Genomic DNA, 12047 nt, shown 5'->3' on the forward strand with positions numbered 1-12047 from the left:
CATACGTGTGACTCTATGCCAAAATGTCACGGCTAATCTGAAAAGTAGCCACTTGGTGCCACTTTGATATCTACATTTCCATTCTTTGTCAAGCACATAAAATTATAACAATTATATAATGTTCTCTGTATGCTTATCTCTCAGAAGCCTAGCCTATGCTGCAGTAGTAGCAGGGGAGGTTATAACTATGCATTTGACTTTTTGTAACCAATGTGTAATCCATGTGTCTGCATAAAAGAGATAGAGATACAATGTCCTGAAAGATTTCCTGACAATCTTCAGCTTCATAAGCAAAAGCGCAGAACTATTTCTCTCTGGCCTTATATTTTCACTCATTTATTTTAGCAATGTACAGGCATGGGCTAAATGATGAGAGCTTTTCCCCCACCAAAAGGCAGGTTATATTGCAAATATATTTCAGACGAAGTTAGAGTTCATCTGTAGGATGAAGCCTAGTTCTGTTAGTCCAAAAGCAAGACACTTCAAGAAATTTCCTCTGTATGTATGAGAGTTAGGGAGAGGAAGTTAGAAAGAGCACACACGAGAAAGTTCTTCATTTTAAAAAGACTAACAGTGATTTTTTACCAGGGGCAGATCGTCACTAAGACTTACTTAGAAATCACATACATATTTGTAATGTAGGGCAGTTGCTAGAGCTGTTACTGAGCTGAACCTGCTAGTTAATTTCATGTCAGGACTCAAATAAAAGTGGCAAGGTAAGTGTCCTTCATTTCTAAGGTGCCTTATGGCAGGAGAAGTCAGGGTTCAGTTTGAATGGTTCACAGGCTATATGAATCAGCTCAGATTCAGCTGATAGAAGGCCGCTGGGTCATGAATCAGCTGGATTCATTGTTCAGATATAATACTCATCAAACGGATAGAGTCGTGAGGAAAACAAAACAAAACAAAACGAACTAGTACCTCCACCAAATCTCTATGGGAAGATCTAAAAGAGAAAGAACAATTAGGGCTTCTAGAAAGTGGAAAGGACTACTTTAACATTCATAATAGAGACTCAGTAAACTCTTGCAAATTGATTAAAGCAGATATGGCATATCTGCAAAAGCAATATTACTTTGAAACTAGACTTCTTGGTTTAAATACTGGCTCTACCATTTGCTAATTGTATTACCTCAAATTACTGAAATTCTCTGAGATTTATACCTGGAAAATGGGGACCGCAGTAGCTACCTCATAGTTTGTTTCTGAGGAAATTAGATATATTAATATGTCATAGAATGCTTAAGAATATGTGTTGGGCTTCCCTGGTGGCGCAGTGGTTGAGAGTCCGCCTGCCGATGCAGGGGACATGGGTTCGTGCCCCAGTCCGGGAGGATCCCACATGCCGCGGAGTGGCTGGGCCCGTGAGCCATGGCCGCTGGGCCTGCGCGTCCGGAGCCTGTGCTCCTCAACACGAGAGGTCACAGCAGTGAGAGGCCTGTGTACTGCAAAAAAAAAAAAAAAAAAAAAGAATATGTATGTGTCACATAGTAAATTTCAACTAAGTGTTAGATATTTTTAGTACAGTTATTCCATAAGGACCTACAGATAACAATAATTGTTTGCTTTGGGAAAATCAGTTTCTCTGAACCTGAGTTGCCTCTCCTATAAAATGTAGCATTTTAACCATTGGTCTCTATGTGATTATTTCTAGTTTGCAGGATCACTTCAAAATATGACATCATGTAACCCTCACAACAACACTAGGAGGAAGCAGGTGAGATTATTTTCCATTTAATGGATGAGATAATAGAGGCCCAGAGAGATTAATTGTCTTGCCCCAGTATCACCATGACTTAAACACAAAGTTTGTGGCACAAAGTCCTGTATAGTTTCTACCATGATTTCTAGAATCCCCCTAAACGTAAAGATGCTTATAGAGTTTGTCCTGTTGAAGCTTTGAAGTTAGTGAGCAGAAACTCATTCATTAAATCTGTCTCTCTCTCTGATTCCATGGTAATCATAGGATTATATAACATTATTGTATTATAGTCTACTTAAGTCATTTTGGGCAGGAGACCTTGATTTATTGCTGAGAGCATTGCACCCATCTGATTCTTTTCCTCTGGCTTATGGCGTGCCACGTATTTTCATATACATGCCAAAGTGATGATTTTGGCAATACGTTTGGGGTCACCTGATCTGATGATGAAGCCAGAGCATGACTCAGTCACCTGCTATGGGATGAAACCAGCAGGAGATCTTTAAGAAACCTGTTCAGAGTAATTTCTAGTGTCATGCTTCTTAATTGCATGAACTACAATGCCAAAGCTGTTTGCAATGTTTATTAACCTGTCAGAGGCATATCTATAAGTAATAATGAAGTCAAGGAGATGATAGTACCTTGCAGCTGAGTGTGTTGGAGAGCTTTTTCTGCCCTCAATTTCACCCTATAGAATGTAACCAAGTGCAGTGGTAGCACACTTCCCACCCCCAAGCTTCCTTGCTGCCTTGCATCCACTCAACAACTCAATACCAGTGTCCAACAACCAAAAAAATAGTAGCATTAGATTATCACCAATGGCTTGTTACAAGAAAGGAAGGACTCCTTTAATTCCCCAACAGCACAGGTATGCTTTCTATCAGCAGGAATTTCAAGAACAGTGTCAGTTACTCTGACAGAACAAGCTCAGATTGACAGGAAATGTCACCCATCAGCTTCTCAAGGCACTGTGGAAGGTTTTATGTATCGTTATTCACCTTTAAATAAAATACAGCTAAAGCTGACACTCAGGCTTGTAATGAGATGAGCACTATTGATGTTTTCTGTATAGTAAGACAGGAAACACATTCAGAAAATTCCCAGAGAAGAAGAGCCATGCTTTTTAATGGGAAATAGCAGTCATTGGGTACTTATTGGGTATCCACTTTATTCAGCCCTCAGCTAGACACTACGTGGGAGTCTTGGAACAAGTAAATGAAGCAGAGTGTTCTTTTAGGAATTCATGACTTCTCTGGGGGAAGTAAAATGTATATGCTGGAGATAACTTTTAAAAATCACAAATGAACTGAAAGCTAAATTGAAGCATAGGTAAGTGTGTGTATGTGGATGATAAAGGGAATATGTGTTTTGAATAATCAGGATGTGGACAACTATCCCGGGGAAGGAAGTATGGTGAAGAAGAGAGATTAAGTCAATTCTCTCCTGACCACCTAATACACAGAAGGCTATGTGCTAACCATTTTTCTTATACTGGATGGGGGAAGGATAAGGATATCATCAGGAGGAATACCTAGGACAGTTGAATGAAAGCTTCCAATTTTTCACTCTCCTATAATAGACTTATACATCTATATTGGTATAATGGTATGCGGTGGGTGGATGTACCTTCCCTTCACTTTGGTCTTGGCCATGTGACTTGGCAAATGAGTTGTTAATAGATGCAATGGGAGCAGAAGCTTGACATGTGATCTCTGGAGTTCTCCTGTGTCTTTTGATCTGCTATGTAAAGCAGGTCGCTTAAGTATTTCCCCTTCTCCCCAGACCAGAGAAGGAACATACACGGAGCCAGATCCAAGCCCAACACTAGGGTGCCTCTGAGTACAGCTGAATCCCACTAACCTGAAGCACAACTCCCTAGCAGAGCTCCGACTAGATGCGCTAATTTGTTTTTAACCGGCAGATAAGAGCAGGAGAATAAATGCTTCTTGTTATAAGCCACTAAGATATCGGAGTCTTTTGCCACACAGCGAATGCGGACTGATAAAGAAATTAAGGTTGCCCTCATATAAATTTTATCCTAGAGGGGAAATTACGGTTTGTGTTTAAGTATACTCTTCAGTAACTAGAATAAGTGTCTTGAAAGAAGTATACAGTATTCTGGGGGACAGGGGTCACAGTGGAGGTGAGAGGCCTCAGGTTTACAAAGACTTTCGGAAAGTGACAGCAATATCCTTAAAGGAAAGGTAGGCTTTGAGCAGATCATGGAGAGGCGAGGGAAGGATCGAGAAAGGACCTGTAGTTTCAGCACCTGTAGTTGTTTTTCACGGTAACTCAAGTGCCTGACATTAAGCTTCTGATTGCTGCGCCATCCTCTTCAAAGACAGCTGTTTCAAATCAACACGTTGCCAGACACAGGGCTATATAAGGAGCCAAGCCGCCCCACCCCGGAAGTTCCTTTTTTTTTTTTTTTTTTAAGTGCTCTCTGGTTGACTTAGTAGCTGACTGTTCGCTAGTTTTTCCTTTCTCGCTCTTAAGTTTTAAATTCTGAAGAAAGAGTGATCCTATGAAACCCTAGACACCCTACCCTGGACCCCGATAAAGGCAGAACCCCAGGCCTGCGCACTAACTTCGTCTCCCCGGACCTTGCCGTGTGGCCCCAGGCGTGCCGTGTACCCTCCAGGGCTGTGAGTAATACATTTTTTTTTTTTTTTTTTTTCAGTTTCTTGATGGTTTTGTGGCTGAGGTATGTCTTGACATTATAATAAGAACCACAAGGGCTGGTCAAGCTAGAACTTGAGCTCCAAAAAGGGAAATGTTTGCGGGGGCTCACTTGCCTTGGGCCCAGGTGAGTGGCCCCAGGCATCGCTAACCAGTGGCATCACTATGGAAAGACTAAGACCGGGAACAAAACGGTATCCCAGTTCAGAAAGTGGAAAATGCTGGGAAGAGAAGGCGGTGTGTAAATGGGGTGGTGTCTTTAATTTCTGTTGCTGTTGGTGAACCAGGTTCCTTTGCGTAAGTGAACTGAATGCTCCGTTGAAGTGTAGGCAAGTGTGTGCTGAGACTCAGGTTGGCAGCAGAGAAAAAGTTTATTCACAACAGCAGCCAATCGAGGGGATGGGAGAACAAATCTCAAATCTGCCTCCACAAAGACAGGGTTTAGGGATATTATTGGGATGAAGAGGCAGGGTGGTCTGGGGCATGGGGAAAAGTCATTGGAGTTAAGAAAATTGAGATAATTGGCATTCTGCTCAGGTGCAACTAAGCTACATGCTTCTTCAAGGGTTGCATGTTCAAAAAATGATGGAGTTACATGTTCTGAGGGTGGAGTTATTGGCCCTGTGATGTCAAAAGGTCACCGACTTGACGCTCTCATTCACAGTTGGAGGGTCAGTGGTCCCAATCATAGAGGAGATGTAAGGAAATTCTGCTGCCACCAAATGTGAATGTGAGAGAATTGCAGGAAGGAAGTGATGGACAGTGATGTAACCTGAAGAAAGATTAGTTAATTCATATCTCTGGCAGACATTAGGAGTTTACCAGAAACCAGTTTCTTCTAACAGATGGAGAAAAATCTCATCTGCATTATGACCTCAAGACTCTGAAAAACATACGCAGCTGTGTTTTGTGCTCCGGACGCGCAGGCCCAGCGGCCATGGCTCACGGGCGCAGCCGCTCCGCGGCGTGCGGGATCCTCCCGGACCGGGGCACAAACCCGTGTCCCCTGCATCGGCAGGTGGACTCTCAACCACTGTGTCACCAGGGAAGCCCCGTAGCTGTGTTTTTAATTGTGCCCTTCATTTGCAGAAATACTAAATATTTCCATCTGAGAGTTGCTAATAAGGAAATGTCTTTTGGTTTCAAAAATACCTAGGTAATTCAGGCAACGGTGAGGAAACAGAAATTAAAGATTGCTTTTCCTTGGATTTTTAGGGGACAGAGGTTTTCCTAAAAAGCCTTGTCTTAGCTGTCTGAGAGAACTAGTAATCCTTCCCAGAAAAGAACATTTTCAAAATGGAGTGTCATGTTTCTGACATGTCACAGGTTAATGTTTGTCAAATGTTTCTGATGTAAAGAGAAGAAAAAAACAAAGTGATTCTTAATTGACTACTACTGACCAATGAGAAAGCACTCAAGTCCCCTTCCCAATTGTACAAAGCTCTGAAGTACCACCCACCCACCCTCAAACATGTTCCTGAACAAAATGCTTCTGAACAAAAGTAAAAATTGAAGAGCTTTGGTACTGAATGTAGTGGGGAAAATATCCAGATTCTTATTTGTGCCTAATGTGAACATATATTTTTATCGTAGAATTGTCTATATGAATCTCTGGTGTTGTTTTTCACTGGGGTTTGCAATCAAACATGAATTCTGTGCTGTTGAGTGAAAGCACAGTACCCAACTTTATTCCCCCAGACTGCAGCAGACATACAGACATGGCCAGTTGCCTATCTAGTAGATTCTAACAAAACCGTGCTTCTGTTTGTGTTACCCACTCTCTAAAGCATGGCCATATGTCTCAGGAAGCCAGTCCCAGGAATCTCATTCTTCTCTCCCTGTGAGTGGTTTGGGAATAGGTGTGTGATACAATTCTGGCCAAAGACACTTCTGGGAAAGCTTGTACTACTTGTAATAAGAGACAAAAGGAAGAAATTGTCTCTCTTCTTCTGTTGGAAATTTTTATATCTGAAAATTAGCTTTAGAATTGTGGAAGCCATTTGGTGGCCCTCAGGGCAAAACCATCAAGTGGAAAATGGCTAAGGGAAAAGAGGAATGGTACATGTGTCCTTGAGGTTCTTGAGCTGATGAATGAACCATTTTGGAGTTGCTCTACCTTGGAATTTCTTAGGACTTATTTTGCTTAATTGTTAAGGACATTCTGAGTTGGATTTTGTCTTACCAAAAATGTATGAACTGATCATCTGCCTTCCCAGTCTCTCCAAGAAGACCATAGAATGTGCTTAAAGAGTCAGTAGGATGGAAGAGGCAGAAAATCTGAAAGCCTAGGCCATGGGACCATTTCAGCACAGGTCCAGAGAATAACATTCTGCATTTGTAGAGAACTAAAAGCAGAGGAAAAAAGTCCTGTCAGTTCTTAATGACATACTTCTCAGGTCCAATTTGAAAATGAGGAAGTATAGAGAAAAACTCTTTGATAACTAAAGCACAGTAGGACCATAATTGGTATTATTCAAATCACATGTCAGGGATTGAATCAAGCAGGATCTTGATCACTGTCGTTGTTTCAAAGAGAAAGGCTCTGGGTATGGAGTTCTCAGCAAAGGGGCCAGAGTAGAATGAGTGTGCGTAACTCAAAACAGCGAATAATAAAACTTTTAGGTTTGTGCAATTTCAACCAATTCATTGAATTGTACTTTGACCAGAAACAAGAGCTCTTAGCATGAGCTTCTCACATGCTTAATTGGAGTAAAATGTAGTTTAGCACACACTTAGAGAACTAATTAATCTTTCTGAAGATCGCTTTCACCTGAACGAATAGTGTAAATTGGAAATTGTCATAAAAAGACGTGCCATTTATTGATGCAAAGCTGAACCAGATGATTTGATATAAATACTGGTTAAAATATAATTGCAAAGCAGCTATACTTCCGCTAAACTTCTAAGGCTTCACTGAGGAGTCAGGAGATAATGTGTTCTTGGACATAAAGTCAGTAGAGAATGCATATGTAAAGCACTTGCTTCCACCAGATTTATGTTGAAACACCACAAAAAGAAACCACATATTACAGATGAAGGGAAAAGAAAGGACAACCAGATTACAGTATAGCATTGATCTCAAGGTGTAAGTTAAGAGAACTAATAACCAATCCTTTTATCAGCCTAACACATGTTTGGGGAAATATTTACATTTCTTCAACTTATTTATTCTTTTTAAATTTGGCAGGCCTTATATTGAGGTTTAGAACTCAGATGATAGGCTCTTTCCCTTTATAAGTTTACCTAATTCTTTGTTGAAGGCAAGGAGTAAGGGGGTCGAATTTGTGGTGTGTGTGTGTGTGTGTGTGTAGACACGCCTACACGTGCATGTGTTTGGTTGTGCTGCTGCACGTCAGGGAAAAGTGAAGCTCTTGGTTTAGGGTAAAGTAGGTCTTCAGCTTTGGCCAATACATTTTATTCACATCTAGGTGTTGTGGCTACCATAATGGACAGTGTAGGTTTAGAGAGAATATTAATTAAGATGCTTTTGATGGGATCACAGAAGACACAATTCAAAATGGACAAGAAATGCAGAGATAGGATGGTCCTAGGGCAGGTTCCAAGACATCATTAAAGATTCAGGTTCTTCCCATAATTTTATTCTGCATTCCTTGGGAAGTTGGCTTTGTACTTGAGGCCACTCCACAAAAACCAGAATCCCACTGATACAGGTTTGGAAACCTCTGAACCGAATGTTTTCCTGTTTTTTTAAGCTTTAAAATTCTGATTTGCTCTACCCAAATATATTGTAGGGAAAGGTTCATATGCCTTTAAATCTGGAATCTCCGTCAGAACACCTAAACCAAGATGCAATGCTGAAGTTTTTAATTCTGAGAAAATCTGGTATGTAGGAAGAAATGTTTGCTACAAATAGTAGGCTAAACATGAATTTAATAGCACTTTAATGTTAGTGAGCAAGGAATTCACGAAAGGACTACAATGGAAAAAAGTTAAGTTCATTCAAATAATTATAAAATAGTCACATGAATTTAAGATATCTTAAGATGATAATTTGAAAAACTGTTGCAGTATCAGTAAGCTTGGGATTTCATTTACCCACTATCAGAATGGCCAGAAAAACCTTTCAACTCTATAGTTAAAGCGCCCATACTAGATTTTCAAAGGAGACAGTTACAGTTTTATAAATGCAGCCATCGGTGAAGATCTGAAAAATAGAGTGTGAGTACTCTTTTGGCTCACAGGATGATTATGACACATAGTCACTATTTTTTGTGTGTTGTATTTATTGTATTAAAAATTCACTAGCTACTCTTTGTATTTGGGATGCCCTCTGGGTGAATTTTAATTCAGGGAAACAAATTTAAAAGCCTAGAAAAATGTCGTCCACATGTATCACGCTGCTATATTCTAACAAACTCACTGATTTTAAACAACCAACAGCCTCCATTTTCACCACTTATGAATAGGGTGTGTTCAGCGTCTCATGGATTGAGTCGCTTTAGAAATGCCTCGAGACCAGCTGCTCCAACAGGATTTCGGCTCATTGGGTTTCTGTCAAAACTCAGAACTACAAATACTGCTCTGAAGATAGGAGGCGAGGGAAAGCTTCAAGAACGAAAATGATTTGAAAGCTCAAAATAGCTCGCGTTGACTTTGGCACAGGAGGGTGTGTGTGTGTGTGATTTTTTTATTCCTAACTCAATTCATTCAGCGTCCTTTAAATTTAGAGTCTGCAACTTCTATCAAAACTCTTATTATAAAGCCTATTTTTTCATTATTATTATTATTTACTGTGAAGGAGATGGAGAGAGGGGGCACCCATCAGAGGTAGGTAGAGGCAGTAAACACAGAAGTTAGGTATTTGGACTTTAAAGCCAGGCTACCCAGGGTTGAATTCCAGTAGTGCTGCTACTGGTAGTATGAACCCCTCTCCATTTTGGAGCAAAAGGAGACTTCTGATAATGCCACTTCCTAGAGTAGTTATGAGGGCTAAGAGTTAATACATACAAAGAATAGTCCCTGGAACATAATAAATACTCAGTATCATTAAACAGCTCTTTCAATTTAGTTTATTACTAAGAAGTCCCTTTGCTTGCTATATTCAGCTAAGTCATATTTTTCTCTTTGATTTCTTTGTATAGGTAACATTCACTTTAGAACTACTTAAATCATCAAGATATAAGTTTTAGCAGTCTTGATGACATTTCAGTCTTAAGTGGGTAGGAGTCCACAAGTCCACCCTGGAGGGTTCTCCAGCATTCTCTATCAAGAGATAAATATACCTCTTGAGAGTGAGAAGAGCCAGCTTGCTGCATAGAGTTGGCAAAAGTTCTTGAAGTAGTTGTGAAGCCTTTGGGTGTGGAGCCAGCGTGTTCTTGGATAGACTTTCATCTTTCATCAGGGTTATATTTATTCCTAAAGACATTTTCAGTTCCTGAAAGATTACTCATGTTACTTTGGACATCTAGCTAGAGAGGTTGCTATAGCTCCTTAATTCTCTTCAATTCTCTGGATGTGAAATTCCTTCCAGATAATATCACTGATCTGGAATAAGTACTAAGTGATTTGTTAACATGATAAAACTAGTAAACCACGGGAGACGGGATAGCCCTTTGGGGCCTGTGAGTTTTCACAGCACTTTCTTTTTATGGCAGTATCTTTCATCCAGGGAATAGATTTGATTATTTTAGTACATTTTCAAGATAGAGAATTTGTAGGGTAGTTGAGGTATGAAAACTTGGGTAGTTTGGCCAACAGAAGGTCAGATTTCTTTTTTTGAGATGGTACTATTTGAACAAATGCTCTTATATTTTTACTTCCAGTTCTTTTCTATTGAGGCCAAGAGTAAATTTACGTAAAAACAATTCTGACTATAGTCATCATCAAGAAAGCTACTTTTACACAGCTATTTAGAAATGGGAGGTATCAGCTGACATCAATTACCTGATTTTTCACAAACTTCATGTCTTCAGCTGCAGCTCTTTATCTCAAGAAGACTTAATAAATGTCTTTGAATTTCTCAATCAGAGCCCTCATGACATGTAATTAAGTAACGAAACTTAGATTTTTAGGAAGGGTTTTGTATCGAATTAGAGGTAGGAGAAATGACTTAACCAAGCTTTGCACGAAGAAAAGTGAAGATGTGTAACAAGGAGCAAATCATGCAGATAGAATGACTAAGAAATTTACTCTTGTTTTAAATTATAATATTATGCTTTGAAAAGGGGTAAAAAAAAATGGCTTGTAGTTGTATAGCTTTTTTCTGAAAAATGTTGCTGATTCTATTGTAAGACCTACAGAAATTCCCAGATTTTGGTGTTCGTAAGAATCACTCCTGATGCTGATTGAAATGGCAAGTTTCTTTGTCCCATGTAAGAGCTACTAAATGAATCTGAATTTTATGCACAATGAGGTTTGAGATAAGCTGGCATAAAGTATCCCCCCTGGCATATCTCCCATTTTTTCTTGTTACTGAGTTTGCCTTTACAAAATCTCTAACTGGAGCCAGGTCACCTCCCATTTCTGTCTTTTTTATCCCTCAAACTTTATTGAGATAAAATTGATGAATAAAATTTTATATATTTAAGGCGTACAAAGTGAGGGATGACTTAATATACATATACATGGTGAAAGGATTACTACAATCAGGTTAATTAAATCATTCATCACCTCACACAGTTGTGTGTGTGTGTGTGGTGAGAATGCTTAAGTTCTACTGTTTTAGAAAATGTAAAGTATTCAGTACGACATTGACTACAGTCACCATGTTGTACAGTTGCGCCCCAGAAATTCTTCATGTTAAAACTGAAGGCTTGTACCCTTTGACCAGCGTCTCTCCATTTCTTCCACTCCTCAGCTCCTGGTAACCACCATTCTATTGTTTCTACAAGTTGGATTCTTTTCCCCCTTTTTTAGATTCCACGTATAAGTGAGATCATACAGTATTATTCTCTGTCTGGCTTATTTCACTTAGTACAGTGTCTTACAGATTCATCCATGTTGTTGCAAAGGGCAGGATTTCTTTCTACTGACTGAAAAATACTCCATTATATGTATACCACATCTTCTTTATGCATTCATCTATTGGACATGTAGATTGTTTCCACATCTTGGCTGTTGTGAATAATGTTGCAGTGGACGTGAGAGTACAGATATCTCTTCAAGTTTCCCCTCCCTCCCCCTTCTTGTTCCCTTTTTCCCCATGGTTAGATTTTCTCCAGGCCTGTCCACATTCTCTGCCTGAGGTCGCTGCCCGCCCCAGCCTCTTGCTAAACCTGTGCCACATACTGGGTGGCCCTGGGAGAGGCAGAAGGGGGGGTTCCCCCTTCCTTCCATGTATCCAGCGCTCCCCCTTGATTTTTAATTACCAGGGTTGCGGGAACTATTGATCTCATTGGTTATTTGTTTTCAAATAAATTTTGAAATTTATTTTAATAAATTCCTTAGATATATACCCAGAAGTGAAATGACTGGATCACATATTAGTTTTATTTTTAATTTCTTTGAGGAATCTCCATACTGTTTTCCCTAATGGCTGTACCAATTTCCATTCCCATCAAACAGTGCACAAGGGTTCCCTTTTCTCCACATCCTCACCAACACTTTCTACCAGTTGTCTTTTTTTTTTAATAAATGCCATCTTAAAAAGTTTGAGGTGATATCTTGCTATAGTTTTGCATTTCCCTGATGGTTAGTCATATTGAAC

General features: G+C 39.8%; 1 long non-coding RNA gene across 2 annotated transcripts in view; it reads left to right on the forward strand.

The window, feature by feature from the left end:
• Window positions 1-4126: 4126 nt before the first annotated feature.
• LOC137208410 (uncharacterized) overlaps window positions 4127-12047 on the forward strand; it is a 438623-nt gene continuing 430702 nt past the window's right edge. For both annotated transcript variants that reach the window (XR_010935623.1, XR_010935624.1), the window contains exon 1: window positions 4127-4347. This is a non-coding gene — a long non-coding RNA (uncharacterized lncRNA). The remainder of the gene's footprint in view (window positions 4348-12047) is intronic.

This window comes from Pseudorca crassidens, chromosome 16, assembly GCF_039906515.1.
Source record: "Pseudorca crassidens isolate mPseCra1 chromosome 16, mPseCra1.hap1, whole genome shotgun sequence".
Taxonomy (NCBI): Eukaryota; Metazoa; Chordata; class Mammalia; order Artiodactyla; family Delphinidae; genus Pseudorca; species Pseudorca crassidens.